Here is a 19,051-nt window from a genome sequence, read left to right as displayed (position 1 = left end):
GTGCCTAATTCCAATAACCACATATTATTTTAACCTTTGTGTTTGCAGATGCAACATGATAGCATGTCCTATCATTATTGATGGCATCAATCTTACTGATAACTCTTTGTATCTTTGGCATGTTATTGTCCAAAACAATCTGACAAACATAGGCAACACTGAGCAAATGTCTTCAAAAACATTTTTTCTTGTTGTCTTAAATTAAATACCTTGGCTATTAAATTCTTATATGGAAGATGTTCATCCCTCAAGTTCAGGTGGATGATATGCGCAAAGTCTCAAAGGAAGAAGGGACAATCATATGGTATGCAAGCAAAGCCTCTTAAGACCTGCAAAATCTGTATAATAATAATAATAATAATAATAATAATAATAATAATAATAATAATAATAATAATAATAATAATGAAAACAACAACAACAACTCATAAATAAACTTAGTTAAAATAAAATATAAAAGTTTCAGCAGGTGCTAACTATACCTCATTCACCGTGAACCACCAGGGATGCATATTTGCATTGAAGCCATGCTTGTTTCTTGTGATCTCCATCAAACGTCTTTGGTCATGTTTTAAGAAGTTCAAGCCCTTGCCTTTTCATAGAGTATTTTTTAGTATGTACATTGGCACCTATAACAACAAATAAAACGGTCTTCATTGCCCTTCTATCTATTTCAACCTTTTATTTTCTTAGCGGTTTATATCATTTAGTTAAATACGTATACTTGGCAATTGATAAAATTTGCAAAATTAACTAAAAGAATAAAACACACAAATAGATTAAACTGATAGCACTATTTGCATTAGTTATATAAAAAAGTTTCAAATGTATTCTTGACCTTCCTCTACACCAAAAGTCAAAATTAAGAAAGTTAAACTAAAACCACTGTGCACACTCTCCAAGAATCATGCGACAGAGAATCAAAACCTCCAAAAAAACTGTTATAAAACACCAACATAACCAAATCCCCTATCCAACTTCCTCAATAACAAAAACATAGGGTTTTACAAACTAATGATTTAAAACAAAAGAGGTTAAACTGACATTGAAGAGGTTATGAAAGTGAAACAAAAAAAAAAACTCAATTTAACCAAGAATCAGCAATGAAGAACCAAAAACTCAATTTCATTAAAACATAAGAAAAAACCCAATTAATTTCATAAAAAAAATCATGTTCTAACCAGTGACTTCCAGCCCTATTCACAAAACCTCTCGCCTGCGACCACCAACCTTAGTAATAATGTTGCAAATTCGCAGACGGACATTAATCCAAGCAGAACAATCCGACAAAAACAATTCTTATACACAAAATCTAAAACAGATGCAGAGATCTAACCCCCCCCCCCCAATTGAACAACTCGATTAAAAAAACCATAATGATGACAACGCCAATCGAGAAAAAAATGAAACAAAACCATTGCTTTATAACAACAAAAAACCAAAATAAAGACCTAGACACCCCGATTAAAGATCTAAACGCCCAGATTGTAATTGTTAATGCAAAAATAATCAGCAAAAGAAAGAAAAATTGAAAAGCATACTGGAACTTCAAAACAAAATCGGAACATAAACAAACGAACGAACATACTGTCTACATCACAAAAGTTTTATAACACTAATCATACGGATTGAGGGAATTAAGGTATTAGAAACATGCAATTTATTCAATGAACTAAAACCAGATCTGAACAAAAAACGATTACCTTTCACACGATCAGAATCCGATTCATACCGTAGCCCTCAAATTCTTTCTGGATCTTTGAAGTTTGAAGGTCTGAAAATCGCACATATCACAATTAGGGTTTTGTAGAAACGTAGGATTATAAGATTAAAATTTAACATACCGAGATCCAGTTCAGAGGATAACGATTTAGGATGAATCAGAGATATATGAGAATTGCCTTGCTGAGAATTAGGGTTATGAAAAAATCATATGTGGATCAGATTAAGGATCGAAAATAACTTACTGTGTTGCCTTCAATCGATGCTTTCAATCCTTGCTTTAGACACCTAGTTTTGTGATTTGCAAAATAAGATAGGGAAAAGGTTAGGGAGAGAGATATTGTGCGAAGAAGAAACGTACGTGAGAAGCAGAATCCAGAGGGATATAGGGTTCTTGATTAGAAGAAGCTTCAATTTCAATTAAACAGGAGAATAAAAAAGGAAACTCAGAAGGACGACCGCGTGAATGAAAAAGAGGAGAAATCAAAATCCCGCTCAAAAGGAATTATCAGCCTTTAGAGCATGTCCACATCATCAAAATGATTGGCTAAGAATAGCCCTTGTGGCCTAAGAGAATTCATTTAGTATAGTAGATAGATGATAGATATATAAGATATCACAAAATTTACTAAGACATGATGTTATTAATATATATATATATATATATATATATATATATATATATATATATATATATATATATATATATATATATATATATATGGGATGGTTCAAATGAAAACCACTTTTGTTGTGAAAACTCAAAAACTAATTAAAAAAAGCCTAAAAAACACACAAAAATTTTTTTTTTCAAATTTTTTTATAAAAATCGCTGGTTTTTATATATAGAAAAAAACTTTTTTTCAAAAAAAAAAAAATTTGTGTAGTGCACATGTGTAACAATACACATGTGTAGTACACATACACCTGTGTAGTATTACACATGTGCACTACACAAATTTTTTTTTTTGAAAAATTTTTTTTTATATAAAAAAACCTGCAAAATTTGGTTTGCAAAAAAAAAAATAAAAAAAAAATTTGTATGTTTTTTTGGCTTTTTTTAATTAGTTTTCGAGTTTTCACAATAACTAGTGGTTTTCATTTGAACCTTCCCCTATATATATATATATATATATTATAGCATAATTGTAAGATACATATATGGGTAACACATATTGGGAATTTAAGATTCGTGAAATAACATAAAAATCATAATAAACATATTAAGATTTTATGTTCACATGATAACACATAAGATATTAATTTCCTAACACAAATGGTTAAGGGTTTAGGTATTGGAAGAACACATAAAGGGCTTAAACCAGTGGCATAGCTCTGATACCACCTTCTGTCACAACCCTCGATCCCTACCCTGGGAGCGGGAGCCGCGAGCCAGTCTGATGGTATCGGTGTTTATTAATTTGGCAGCGGAAAGTTTCATCAGGACCGTAGTTAGGAAATATTTTATCAGAGTTAAAAACCAAAATGTTTAAAATAAAATAATGGGATAAAACCCCAGTTTCTCTGATAATACATTTATAAGTGGGACAAAACCCGATTTTCATTTTGATACATTTATAGGGAATAACCCCAATTATTGAAAACAATTCTCCTTTTTAATTAGGTAACTTTTATTGCCACTTTTCTAAGCCTTCAATGCTCTCCAGCTGGCTTTGATTGGCTTCACACTAAGTTACCTGAAACACGTGTTTAAAACATTTTATCAGCAGGAAATACTAGTGAGTGAATCCCAGTTTAATCAAAACAGGTTTTATCAGTCTACAACATTGAGGGCGGTCGCGCAATTACATTTGTTTCCATTTACTTTAATTACCACCCACGGTACTGTCAACCCGACTTGTGGTCATGTTACTACTCACAATGTAGTAACAAATTTTGTATACAAAACCCCAACATACCGACGATAATTGTAGAATACAAATACTCAATCACTGTTTAATGTAATGTTAATTACTTGAGGTTTTGTAAAACAGTTTGCAAAAAGGAGATTACTCACATTGCTATTTTAGGTCTTTCCTTTGTGACTTCCTGGTTATAATCTATTAATTAAAAAATGCATACGTGTTCGTATAATAACCCAATTTACATTAGTTATATCCTCCCCGAGACAGAACTCCAACGACTACATCGGGCAGAAGCTCGACAGCCGTTACGGAGCACTAGATCAATCGGGCAGCGTATCTAATACGTAACCGGGGGTTAAAGTAATTACAACGAGGCAGAGCTTCGCTAATTAGGAGGGTATAATGCCCAGGAATTATTTTAGCTATCAGAGATTGGGAGAGAAATTAGAACTGTGAACGATTTGGAATGAATGCTCGATCGTCCAATTCATAAGGACTTATCAGGGGTCTCTCGCGCCCCGCGACGGAATCAAAGGGGGCCGTCGCGCCCCGCCAGGGCCAAAAAGGCGGCGGCGGTGTTGTTGAGTCACAGGGGAGTTCGACGCGTGTCCTGCCACATGGCATCATCAAATCTCGCCACTTGTTATTCGGTCGCGGCCCGCGACGGCTGAAGGAGAGTCTGTCGCGCCCCGCGACAGACTATAATTTTTGTTTTTATTTGATGAAATAAAGGTTATTCGGGGTTGGTTTTCGTATACGGGGTGTATTTAGGAACGTTTAGGGGTGTTTTCGAGGGTTATTATATTTTGGGTATAACTTCTGAACTATTTAATAAAATATATAATGCACTCGTGTTAAGTATAGTAACCCACTTCAACTTTATCCATACGTCACGAGACAGAACCCCAACGACCTTAGTCGGGCAGAGCCTTGACATGTGTTACAGGGCCCTAGATCAATCGGACAGGGTATCAGTGATCAGGGGTTAAAACACTTAAAACGGGGCAGGGCTTTTGTCGCAACCCCCGTCCCCTTTAACAAACCCGGGAACGGGCGGCCGCGGCCAGTTTCGATGGTATCAAGTGTTTGTCTAATTTGGCAGCGGAAATTACATCAGGACCGTAGTTAGGAAATATTTTATCAAAGTAAAATACCACATTTTCATAATATTAAACACATGGGATAAAACCCAAGTTTTAAATACACTCATTTTCATAGGAATAAATCCTATTTTATTTAATAAAAACATCTATTTTATTTTAGGTAACTTTATTGCCACTTTTCCAAGCCTTCAGTGCTGTCCAGCTGGCTTCTATTTGGCTTTCACATATTGCTACCTGAAACGCGTTTAAAAAACATTTTGTCAGTGGGAAATACTGGTGAGTGAATCCTAGTTTAATCAAGTTTAAATAAAAACCATTGTACAGTATTGAGGGCGGTCTCACAATTACATTTGTTTCCAAGTCATATCAATTACCACCCACGGTACTGTCAACCTGACTTGTGGAAATATTACCCCTCGCAAGGCAGTAATAAATTTTGTATACAAAACCCCAACATACCGACGATAATTGTATCCTTACAAATACTCAATAACTGTTTAATGTATAATTAATCGTGTGAGGTCTTGTAAAAACAGTTTGCAAAAAGGAGATTACTCATATTGCTGTCTTAGATTTTCTGTAAGGGTTTCCTAGTGACAATCTATAATTTACACAAATGCACTCGTGTTAGTATAATAACCCATTTTAACATTAGTAATACCCTCCCCGAGACGGCATTCCAACGACTACGTCGGGCAGAACCACGACAGCCGTTACGGAACCCTAGATCAATCGGGCAGCGTATCTAATACGTATCCAAGGGTTATTATACTTACAACGGAGCAGAACTTTGTTATTTAGGGGGATATTATACCCAAGTATAGTGCCTATTATAAGAAATTTGAGAGAGAAAGTCGAGAAATGAACGAACTGACTGAAGGCCCGATGCGTGCAATTTATAGGGCTGCATTTGGGGTCTCTCGCGCCCCGAGTAAGCTTAGGTTAAGACTTACGCGGCCCGCGACATAGGGGCGTAGACCTTAGCCTTGACCGGTCACCACCCCTAGCTTCGACACGATCATGACACGTGTCGGCTCAGGGTTTCACCGCGTTGTAGGGCTGCCGCGCCCCGCGTAGACCCAGGTGTGGTCTTACGCGGCCCGCGAGCGACACAGAAACTTTGTTTTTATTTAATTTTTATTGTTATATCGTATTTTGGGCTCGGTTTTCACATACGGGGTGTATTTTAATACATATTGGGATATTTTAATATATTTTAGGGCGTCAGAAAAATTCAGGAGGGTTGTTATATCCTCCCTACCTTGTTTTAGAGCTCGTCCTCGAGATCTACTAGAATAAGTGTGGATATTTCCTTTGCATTCCTGCTTCAAGTTCCCATGTGTATTCTGGTCCTCTTTTGGAGTCCCATTTTACTTTGACCAGAACTAATCTCTTGTGCTTGAGGTTCTTAACTTTCCTATCTTCAATCTGTAGAGGCCTTTCTACAAATTTAAGTTGTTCATTTACCTCTATCTCCTTAAGAGGTACCACCAGCGATTCATCAGCTAGGCATTTCTTGAGATTAGATACATGAAATACATCATATATTCCTGCCATTTCCTCTGGCAGTTGTAGCTGATAGGCTACAGGTCCTATTCTTCAAATAATCTCAAAAGGTCCAACATACCTGGGGCTTAGCTTTCCCCTTTTGATGAATCTTACAACTCCTTTCCAAGGAGAGACTTTTAACAATACTTCATCTCCTACTTGAAATTCCAACGGTTTGCGTCGGTTATCAACATAGCTCTTTTGTTGATCACGTGCTGCTTTCAGTCGTTCCTTGACTTGAATGATCTTGTCGGTTGTTTCTTGCACTATTTCAGGTCCAGATAGTTGCTTTTCTCCAATCTCTGCCCAACAGACTAAAGTTCAGCACTTTCGTCCATAAAGTGCTTCGAATGGTACAACATTGATACTTGTGTGATAACTGTTATTATAAGAAAATTCTATTAATGGTAAGTGTTCATCCCAATTACCTCCGAAATCAATTACACAAGCTCTAAGCATGTCTTCCATTGTCTAAATCGTCCTTTCACTTTGTCCGTCCGTTTGAGGATGATAAGCGGTGCTTAGATTCAACTTGGTTCCCATTGCTTTTTGGAAACTTGCCCAGAAATGAGAGGTAAAATGGCTATCCCTATCAGAAACAATTGATAAAGGAATTCCATGTAACGAAACTATTTCATTTACATATAGCTTGACTAATTGTTCCATACTGAAAGTTTCCTTCATTGGTAGAAAATGAGCTGACTTAGTTAGCCTATCTACAATCACCCAAATTGTATCATTACATTTCCTTGTCTTGGGTAATTTGGTGACAAAATCCATTGTTATTAATTCCCATTTCCAAACTGGAATTTCTAACTGCTGCAGCAATCCTGAGGGTTTCTGATGTTCAGCTTTGACTTATGAACAAGTTAGACACTTAGAAACATAAGCTGCTATGTCCTTTTTCATTCCTATCCACCAAAAATTCTTTATTAAATCCTGATACATCTTATCACTTCCTGGATGCATCGTATACTTAGACTTATGGGCTTCTTCTAATATACGATGACGCAGGTTTCCTAATTTAGGTATCCACATTCTTCTCTTATGGAATCTCCAAATTCCATCGGTTCCTTGTTCTAATTCCTTAATCATTCCTTTTAGCTTTTCAGTATCCTCCTTGATTACTGATTCTTGTGCTTCTCTTATCTGATCATTTAAATCTACCTGAAGATTTAACTTAAGAGAACGCACTCTTTTTAGTTTTTCATGATACTTTCGACTTAAAGCATCAGCTACCACATTTGCTTTTCCTTCATGATACTGGATACTACAATCATAATCACTAAGAATTTCCATCCAGCGTCTTTGTCTCATATTCAACTCTTTTTGCCCAAAAACATATCTTAAACTCTTATGATATGTAAAAATGGTAAACTTGCTAAGTAAAGGTAATGTCTCCAATTCTTAAGGGAAAAAATTATTGCTCCTAATTCCAGATCATGGGTTGAATAATTCTCTTCATGGTTCTTAAGTTGTCCAGATGCGTAAGCTATAACCTTTTGACGTTGCATCGATACACATCCATAACCTAACTTAGAAGCGTCACAATAGACTACAAAGTCTTCAGTTCCTTCTAGTAACGCTAGTATGGGTGCATGGGTTAATCTTTGCTTAAGAATTCTAAAGGCTTCTTCTTGTTTTGGTCCCCATTCAAACTTAACAAATTTACAGGTTAGCTTAGTTAAGGGAATGACTATTCTAGAAAAATCTCGAATAAATCTCCTATAATATCCGGCCAATCCTAAGAAACTTCTAACCTCAGTTGGTGATTCAGGGGTCTTCCATTTGGTAATTGACTCGATTTTTGTGGGATCCACATGGATTCCTTCATGATTGACTATGTGTCCAAGAAATTGTACCTGTTCTAACCAAAACTCGCACTTTGAAAATTTAGCATAAAGCTTTTCCTTCCTTAATAAACTTAAAAGTGTGTGCAAATGCTTTGCATGATCCTCTTTACTTTTAGAATAGATAAGGATATCATATGTAAAGACAATTATGAATTTATCCAAATATGGCTTACATATTCGGTTCATCATGTCCATAAATGCAGCTGGGGCATTGGTTAAACCAAATGGCATGACAGTAAATTCATAATGGTCATACCTTGTTCTGAATGCAGTCTTAGGAATGTCCTCTTCCTGTACCTTTAATTGATGATATCCTGATCTTAAATCGATTTTAGAGAAAAATCGAGCTCCTTGCAATTGATCGAACAGATCATCGATTCTTGGTAATGGATACCGATTTTTAATTGTGGCCTTGTTCAATTCACGGTAATCAATGCACATACGCATCGATCCGTCTTTCTTTCTAATGAATAAAATCGGTGCTCCCAATAGCGATGAACTTGGCTGTATAAATCCTTTCTCCAACAGTTCGTCTAACTGTTTCTTCAGTTCCTGCATTTCGGCGGGTGCCAAACGGTAAGGTGCTTTGGCAATTGGTGTTGTCCCTGGTAGCAGATGGATTCTGAATTCAATTTCTCTGTCCGGCGGTAGTCCTGGTAATTCTTCTGGAAATACATCTGAAAACTGAGATACTACTGGAATATCTTTTAGTTCTTTTCCTTTAGTGTTAGTGATTATGGAAATCAAATACACTATAGATCCTTTTCTTATGCAACTTGTTGTTTTCATCACAGAGATGAATTTTGTGGATCTAGATGGCTTATCTCCTTTAATTGTGATCTTTTCACCTTTTGGTGAGTTTACTTGGATTGACTTTTGATCACATAAAATATTGGCTTTATTAGTTACTAACCAATCCATTCCTAATACAACATCAAATCCTGCCAGAATCATGGGGTAAAGGTTTGCCATAAATTTTTGATTTAAAATTTCTATTCTTGCTCCCTGCAAGATTTCAGAAATTCTAATGGTTTCCCCATTTGCTGTTTCTACTAAACATTCTTGTGGGAGTTTAGTTAATGATTGGTTAAGAAGTTTGCAAAATGAAGTATTAATAAAACTTTGGTTCGCACCAGAGTAAAATAATACTTTAGCAAAAACATCATTAACTAAAAACGTACCGGCTATGACGTCCAGAATCATTTTGGCTTCATCTGCAGTCAGAACAAATGCTTTAGCATTTTTAGTGTTCTTGTTGCCCATGGCTGGAACTAGTTTCGGACAGTTGGGCTTGATGTGACCTTTTTCTCCACAGTTGAAGCACAGTCCATTACTAGATTTCCTCCTGCAATCTTCTTCCTTGTGCCCTGGTATCTTGCAAAAATTGCAGTAAGTGGGGCATTTTCCTGAATGCTTCTTCTTACAAGCCTTGCAGTACGGTGCAGAGGTAGAACCTACGTTCCTACGGTTGGAATTTCCATAACGAAATTATTGGGTAAGTCTTTGGGCTAGGTTCCTCCTCTGGTCTTCTTCTCGTGTACGCACTAATTCATATGTCAAGGTGTTTGCTAGTTCTACAGCTTCTTCTATTGTTTGGGGTTTAGCTGCCTTGACTACATGCCTAATTTCCCCGATTAATCCCCAGATGTATCGAGAGATTAATACTGGTTCAGGTGATGCAAAGGTTGGTACTATTCTAGCATATTCAAAGAATGTAGTAGTATACCCCTTACTATCCACCTCGGTCATTCTAAGGTTCAGGAACTTATTCGCTATCTGTTCCTTTTCATTGGGAGGGCAGATTTCCTTTCTACCATATTCTTAAATTCCTCCCATTCCATGTTGTAAACCCTATCACTTCCCTTAGACTGGAGGATAGTGTTCCACCATTCTAAGGCTGAGTTCTTAAGTAGATTGGAAACAAACAATATCTTATCCTCTTCCTCACATTTGCTTATTTTCAGAACAGCCTCAGTCTTTCTATCCAGCGTAGAGTCGCAAGGGGTCCTTCATTTCCCGAGAATTCTATTGGTTTGCAGGACCAGAATTCTTTGTAAGAACAACCATAAGGCATGGTTCTTCTTCTTTTGGGGATGGGTGCTTGAAGTATGGGTCCATTGTTTATGTTGTGTTCAGGTTCAGTTGGTCGTTTACTGTCACACCCCGACCGTGTAAAACAACAAACCGCAGCGGAAATGTCGGGGAGTCGAGCAACAAAATTATTGTTTCACAACCATGGTATTTAAAGTTATGTTTTATTTATAGATAAAGGGGGTTACATTGTCTTAAAACAACAGAAACAAAGAGTACATAACATAATTAAACTATTCTAGCTTCATTTTTATGTCACTAAGGCACAGGTCCGCCTAAGTGTATCTTGATCATTCCTACGCATCAGCTCCTGAAAACACATGTGAAAATAGGCACGTCAGCATAAAAATGCCTGTGAGACATATAGGTTTATTGATTAAGGATTCATGACTTGTAATTGAAAGAATTGTTTTATAAAAGTTAGTCATGAATCTTAGGAAAATGTTTTCTTTTATAAACCATATAAAAAGTGATAAGAAAATCAGATGATATATAAAAGAAAGATGTATAATAAATAAGTAGCGAAGTAAATGAGTTTGTATAAAAATAAGTTGTTTGTAAAACAATGTTTATGTGGACATATGATATATGTGTAAAAAGTAATCTATCTAAATTGAAATGGTTTAAATAACGCTACGATATGTAATATCATAAAAGCACTTATATATAGGAAGTACCAGCAGCGTATCCACCATGCTTTTATCATATTACACATGCCTCGTTATTTGAATCACTTACACAAACCATCAAAATGTATTGTTTAAACCAATGTCAAAATGTTTATGTATAAACAATGTCTATTGTCAAATGTAAATCATGTAATGTATAATCAAATGTTATGTATGGCAAAGTAAATAACAATATCTACTGTAACCATATGTAAAATGTACAAAACAATGTATTTGAATAAATCAAAGTTTAAATCAAAAGTATGTTTTGTAAAATAAATGCATGCTTTACTGATACAAACACTTATGCGGTAATGTTAAACGTATACATTCAAGCCTTGAGACTGTAGGATAAACCTTAGAACAAATCAAAGGTTATCAAAAATGTTTTCGGATTCAGTCATTCCCTACATCCAAACAAACCTAGGATTTCAGGAATGGGAGTTGTCAAGTCCTATGGTACCACTACTTACTACCGAGCGGCGTAGCTAATGTTAATGAACGTATTTCAGTTTCGTTAAACAAACCAAATGTCATACCAAATGTAAGCATGTTATGTGAAAACAATGTACTAAGTACGCTAAGTTAACATACAAAGCAGAATGTCATGTAAATCAATGTGCTAGCATGCTCAGTAAACATACATAGCAGAAATGTAATGTAAATCAATGTGCTAGCATGCTCAGTCAACATACATAGCAAAGCATAATTGAAATCATGTACTATATGTGTACTAATGAACATAGCAAGCATATGATATAAAAACATGAAAAACACGAAAGTAACAAGTAGGCACATGTGTTTCACCCCAAAATATTTGAAAACAGTAAAAGAGAGGACTATGTACTCACTTGAGATTGCTCAATAGTCTTTGGATAACAACCAAGCAATGCTAGAAAGATCACGGAATCAATCCGCACCTAATATAGGTAACTACGTTAATAAACCGGACCTAAATTGGAAGATCAGATAAAATGAGGTTTCGTAAACCAAACGAGTATAGGAACTCATGTAATATGGTTTAATAAAGCCTACATTCTAAATCGGAACCTATCCTAAGTGCTTACGACCCATTACGACCCGTTTAGGTAGCTTATGCTACTTTAACGCGTCGTTCGCATAAAACGCGTTCGGACTGCCTAACTAGTCCTATGACAAGTATTATATGCCTTAACATGTCTAATAATGTTGCCTAATAAGTTTAGATGTCAAAATTTAGGTTACATATGCTTAAAATGAATTTATGCGTAAAAAGGGCATTTTGGTCATTTTCCTAAGGCATATAAACTACCTATCATATAACTAACTAAACGTAGTGACCATAAGGTATAACCTCGGAAGGTTATTCCCTATACAACTATGGTCACAACATGTGTTTGGTCGGATCCTAATGATCGACCAAACGGGTCGGGTTCGAAAGTCTAAGCGGTTGTTTAGACCGCTTATCTTACGACCCTATATAAGCACTAAACTAAAAGTGACGAGTTAAACATGTTTAACGAAGTTAGAAAACAAGTTTGATATCAAAACAAAGGGTTTTGATACCCAAGAATAGTTTGGTTGCAAAATATGCATAAACGCGTGTTTTGACCGAAACTATGACTCGTCACTATGCCTAAATAATGTGGTAATCAGTAGGTATAGTCATAAGGGACTATGACCATCGTGATTACGCTCACGTTGCGAAGTTCAAACGAACTTCGTGTTGACCATAAACTGGTCAAAGCAGAAAGTCAAACACTGTTTGACTTTCGTGCTTAAAAATGCGTAAAAGAACGAAAGAAACTTACAAGAGGTCAAAGCAATGGAGATTTGATCTAAAAATTCTCAGGTATGAAGTGTAGAAACTTCAACTTAGAGAAATAATCAGATCAAGTGTGGGTTTGGAATGAAATGAAATGGGGGTGGGTATTTATAGATTTCGGAGAACCGTTAGGATCATTCCTCGATAAACGAGCTTAAATCTGAGCCTTACATGTGTGCCCATTGTTTTATAATACCATGGGTGCCTCAAAACAAGCCCATAGACTGATTAAAACCATTTGCAAATCATGGGAACAGCTGGATCAAGCTGGAAATAGATTTTTGTAGATTTGATGCTCTGTCGCGCCCCGCGTACGAGGGAGACAGATCCTACGCGGCTCGCGTCCACTGCACAGCTCAGAAACAGTTTTAAAAAATTGTAGTTTTGGTCCCTGCAAGTGTTTAAGGCCTATTTTGACACGTTTAAGGCCCTTTAAGCCATTTTCAAGGCTCTACAATGATGCCTAAGTATAGGAGACATGAAACATGCTTGAAAATATGACGGATGTCGGTTCGTTTGGTCGTACGATCACGTTATTCGGTTAATTACGACGAAACACGAACGGATGTGAAAACGATCCAAATTACGCGACGAATGGAATTTTATCATGACAATCACTAAAATAAAATATTTTAATGGTTACAAAAATTTTTGGATGTCCGGAGACGTTCAGCACGTAAGTTATGCGTAAAAATACAAACTTATGCACTTTTTGACGCTTTTAGTCCCTATTGATCAAATAAGTTTATTTTAGCATACCGAACCCCTCAAAGCCTATTTCTAAGATATGTAAAGGATATTTAGGGTATATTTAACTTATGCTCGTGTTCCGGAATGTCCGATACTATACAAATCGGTATAATTTCGCAGTTTGACGTAAATAGTCCCTGCGATTGAATAAACTTGATTTTGCCATACCAAAGCCTTCAAAACTTATTTCTAAGTTATGTAAAGGTTATTTAAGGTATGTTAAGAATATATTGATGTTCCGGAGTGTTTGTCGCGTTAAACTGATTACGTTTACGCATCGGTTTGCGTATAACTCGCCAGAAAACGATATAGAGTTTAAAATTGAACAAAAATCAAAACATGCAAAATGTCAAACATAAATAAACAAACATTGGGGTCAAATAACATTGTTTTATTGATAACTGAACTGATTAAGGTTTATACAATGATTACAAGCACAGATGTCACATTTACTGCTATGGTGACTTTTATTTTCCGTTCCTTAACCGTCTTAATAATAAATGGCATCGCATGTATTATTCCTTGTGCCACTATGTGTTGGATGGCACTATTATCCACTTGGTTTCCATTGTTATTGTTGTTCGGATTATCATCATTCGAGTTATTGTCATTCTGGTTGTTATCATTCAGGTTTTCATGGTTCACTTCGTTGTCCATTTGAATTTTAGACATTTACCACATATTAATATCACAAAATAATACAACCAATCACACAACACGCAGATTGATCAAAAACGTCGATCATTGCGACTTACTCTTTATATATATATATATATGCATCTACTACAAACCAACACTGGAAATTAAAATTACAATACAACTGAAATGGAAATTATACTATTAGTAGTAGGCATCCGTGAGAAATCTTTTGCTCACCAAAATCGCCAGCTGTCGGCTGTTCTATCATTCGAATCTTTTTTTATACACACATATTATATTATTATTATTATTATTATTATTATTATTATTATTATTATTATTATTATTATTATCACTTTTACCATCACATTCATGGATATAGATTCATCCAGAAATCCATATTGCGCTCGTCGTACTTCCAGACGAGTCGCTCTCCCACCTGTCTCATCCTTTCACTACTTTCTAACATTTCCTCACCAAATGTCCTGAGTTCTTGTACATTTTCTGCACTCATTGGGGGTGCAGGTTCTAGGAATGGGTTCGGAATCTGCGGCATGGGTTCCTGATACAGGTAAGGTTTCTCCAAGATCTCCCTAATGTACTGATCACTATCATAGTAGGGATCTAGAGGGTCCAAACCTGGGTATGCTCCTAGATTTGGCATGAGCATGTCTTCTGGAATCGGGTAACGTTGCACATAGTCCCTATTGTCATCCCACCACGGGTCGTAATTTGGGTCTAAGGGATTGGGTGTTGGTACCCTAGGTATCTCCTCTGGGTTAAAATCATGCATTTCTAGTTGATTTTCAGGGTTTTCTATTTCCATGGGCTGGTTGGGAAATGGTGGTTGTGGTTGGGGTGCTATCAGTTGCTTCAGGTTAGGGTCGGCTGCAGTGGTTGCTAGGATATGAAAGTTGGCTAAACCCCTATTAATCATGTCCTGGGCATGGGCATCTGTCTCTCTTTTAGCGGCTGCTAGGACTCTCTGCTCTTGTAACTTTTTCATTCGTTTCCTACGCTCATGTGCTCCCCTAGTGAACCATCCTCTCTTTTTAGGAGGGAATGGCTCTTTAGACTGAGCCTTAAACACGAATATTCCTTCTTCATTATCAACAGAATACCCTGAGAGGGCAGGCAGTGAAGAGGCGCCTTCGCTTCTAGGCGAACCAGACAACTGACGGTACGCGTCGGATGGTCCATGGTCGCTCATACTGTAAACTAACAAATAGTCAAATAACACATAACAATAAAATACAATTATGCACGTATTTTCGTAATTTATTTCCTAACATTTTAGATACTTTTGGTGTCAGCAGAATACTTCTGTGGCTGAATCTGTGGCTTAGCTCTGATACCACCTTCTGTCGCAACCCCCGTCCCCTTTAACAAACCCGGGAACGGGCGGCCGCGGCTAGTTTCGGTGGTATCTAGTGTTTATCTAATTTGGCAGCGGAAATTACATCAGGACCGTAGTTAGGAAATATTTTATCAGAGTAAAATACCACATTTTCATAATATTAAACACATGGGATAAAACCCAAGTTTTAAATACACATATTTTCATAGGAATAAATCCTATTTTATTTAATAAAAACATTTATTTTTATTTTAGGTAAATTTATTGCCACTTTTCCAAGCCTTTAGTGCTGTCCAGCTGGCTTCTATTTGGCTTTCACATATTGTTACCTGAAACGCGTTTAAAAATATTTTGTCAGTGAGTATTTCCCAGTTTAATCAAGTTTAAATAAAAACCATTGTATAGTATTGAGGGCGGTCTCGCAATTACATTTGTTTCCAAGTCATATCAATTACCACCTACGGTACTGTCAACCCGACTTGTGGAAATATTACCCCTCGCAAGGCAGTAATAAAATTTGTATAAAAAACCCCAACATACCGACGATAATTGTATCCTTACAAATACTTAATAACTGTTTAATATATAATTAATCGTGTGAGGTCTTGTAAAAACAGTTTGCAAAAAGGAGATTACTCACATTGCTGTCTTAGATTTTCTGTAAGGGTTTCCTAGTGACAATCTATAATTTACACAAATGCACATGTGTTAGTATAATAACCCATTTTAACATTAGTAATACCCTCCCCGAGACGGCATTCCAACGACTACGTCGGGCAGAACCACGACAGCCGTTACGGAACCCTAGATCCATCGGGCAGCTTATCTAATACGTATCCAAGGGTTATGATACTTACAACGGAGCAGAACTTCATTATTTAGGGGGATATTATACCCGAGTATAGTGCTTACTATAAGAAATTTGAGAGAGAAAGTCGAGAAATTAACAAACTGACTGAAGGCCCGATGTGTGCAATTTATAGGGCTGCATTTGGGGTCTCTCGCGCCCCGCGTAAGCTTAGGTTAAGGCTTACGCGGCAGGCGACATAGGTGCGTAGACCTTAGCCTTGACCGGTCACCACCCCTAGCTTCGACACGATCATGACACGTGTCGGCTCAGGGTTTCGCCGCGTTGTAGGGTTGTCGCGCCCCGCGTAGACCCAGGTGTGGTCTTACGCGGCCCACGAGCAACACAAAAACTTTGTAGTTATGTTGTGTTGGGTTTTTCAGGTGGTTTAACGAGTGCTAAAGGATAGGGTTTTGCAGCGTTTCAGAATCGAACCGAACCGGGATCGAACTGGAACCATTTAATGTTAAATATAAGAACTGGAACTTAACCGTATTTTAACGGTTCCAGTTTGATTCAGAACCGGGGTAAATGGTTCTCGCGTAAATGGTCCTCGCTAGAACCGGTTGTCAATTAAATCCTAAAACTAACAACAAAATAAAAATAATTAAACAATCAAAACGTTTAAAACATATAACGAAGAGTTGAAACATCCAAAGTTCAAACTAATCAAAGTAAAAGTAGCAACAATAAAATGTTTCAAACTACGAAACGAAAGTGTAGAATGTAAAAAACAAAAGTTAACTAAAAAAACTTTTAGTTAACAATTACAAAAACTTCATTTAAACATTATATAAAAACAATTTTTATATTCTTTAATCCTAACTTTTTTTCTAAATATAATATTTAAAGTTTAAATAAACTAATAGGGTTTTTGATATATTATTTATAGCTTAAACCCAAACTGGTTCTAGCGATTCTTAAAACGGACCCCTCGGTTGTAACCGAAACGAGAACCGTTTTTCTCCCAAATTTAAGAACTAGAACCGGACATTGCTCAATGGGCATAAATGAAGAAATTTGGAGTGTGCGGGTCGAACGAGCGACCTAAAACAAGGTGCCAGAAAAGAGCCTCCCTCGTGATACGCGGGGTAGGAATGTTTACTTGGAGCGTGTTGCGGAAGCGACTAAACGACAAAAAACAGTTTTGATACCCGGCGCGCCAAGCGGCAGAGGAAAGGCTCCTCGCGTGTCTCGCGGGAGGTCCAACGCGAAAAAATTTGGTTTTTAACCTCAATCGCTTGGGGATTAAGTTATTCAGCAAATACCATTCTCTTATGAATCCAGAGCTATAAAAGGCGATCTTGGGAGTTCTTTCACAACAATCTTCCAAATTCTTCATGTTTGTTCGTACCGATTCACGATATGAAGTTGTGATGACAACCATGCATGGCTAAACTTGTGACTTCCCCCGAATGAACAACTGTTAGGTTTTTGCAACATATAAATTATATCAAATAAGGTATAAAACAACCCTTTTAGTACTAATGTTGGAAAAAGTGTGTCTCTTTGTTTACTTTTCATTTTTAGGATTAAAAGAGCTTAAATGTACAAAAGGAACAAATTAACGACAAAAACCAGCATAAATACAGAAGAAGGGGAGTTAATACACTATACCGACCCTCCAAGCTTCACCTCAAGACCAAAAACAACAAATCAAAACCCAAGCACGGGGTCGTGCCTGTCGGGCATGTGGTTTTGCCCCACTCAAGATTCCCTGAAGAAAAAGACAAACTGAAGCAGATAAGGGACACGGGGTCATGTCTCATGGACACGGACCAAGGTTAACTCTCAGATTTGTAAATCTGGGTTCGTACAACAAGTACAAGAGCCACGGGGCCGTGTGAGAATCTGAACTGACAAGTGCATTAAATGAAGACATAGATGGAGAAGGGCACGGGGTCGTGCCTACCAGACACGGGGCCATGTAAAACTACTGTTTTTAGCTATAAATAGAGGTGCTTGGCTCACTTGCAACTCATCCCTTGGCAAACCACTTCTCTCACACCTACCACCACTCTACTACCATTACTACCATCATCCACCACATTCATCCATCTTCCATCTTTAGAGTGTGTAGTAGTAGTCTCGGGATCCAAGATTGATAGTAAGAGTTTTTGTCAAACAAAGGCCATGCTTGGCTAATCTCTTACATCACTTGGTGAAGACAAGTTATTTAGGGAGCTTTTCCGGAGAATAGCTTGAAGCCCTCATCTTCTGAAGTTAGTCTCGGTTTCCACTAACCATTAATAGATCTATCTAGGGAAAAGCTATTAGGGGTTAAATAAAATCTTGTAGGGTATCCACTGAGCAACTATTTATCTATCTATCTATCTTAGGACTTTAATTTCTCTTGTTTTTTCTCTTTCTTTTTATGGATGAAATAAAATGAATTTGGTGTGATAAAAATAAAATGGCCAAAGGACGTTGAAACAGCACCCCATGCACGAAAACAGACGACTCCTGACTCAAAATCTTCAAAACAGTAAGTGCAACATGGGGTTGTGTGAGGTAAGCTGTCACACCCCAACCGATGGCGGAATCATCGAGGCGCGGCACTAGGTGAATCAGATTGCTCAAGAGAATCCATAACTACTAATAAGCGACAATATTTATTACATTTGTTATCCCATACTAACAAACAATACAGCCACATAAGTTATCACAGATTTCTTGTCCTCTCGAACAATACAAATCCGACAACCTAGATTTTAGGTGAGTTTCTAGACTTCCTAGCTTGATTTGATGTAGATTGCGACTAAACCTGCAACATACGTTAAAACAACGTTAATACAAAAGTATTG

Source organism: Helianthus annuus, chromosome 6 (assembly GCF_002127325.2).
Source record: "Helianthus annuus cultivar XRQ/B chromosome 6, HanXRQr2.0-SUNRISE, whole genome shotgun sequence".
In the NCBI taxonomy this organism is placed as follows: Eukaryota; Viridiplantae; Streptophyta; class Magnoliopsida; order Asterales; family Asteraceae; genus Helianthus; species Helianthus annuus.
The sequence above is the reverse complement of the archived record's forward strand: the minus strand, read 5'-3'. Positions refer to the sequence as shown.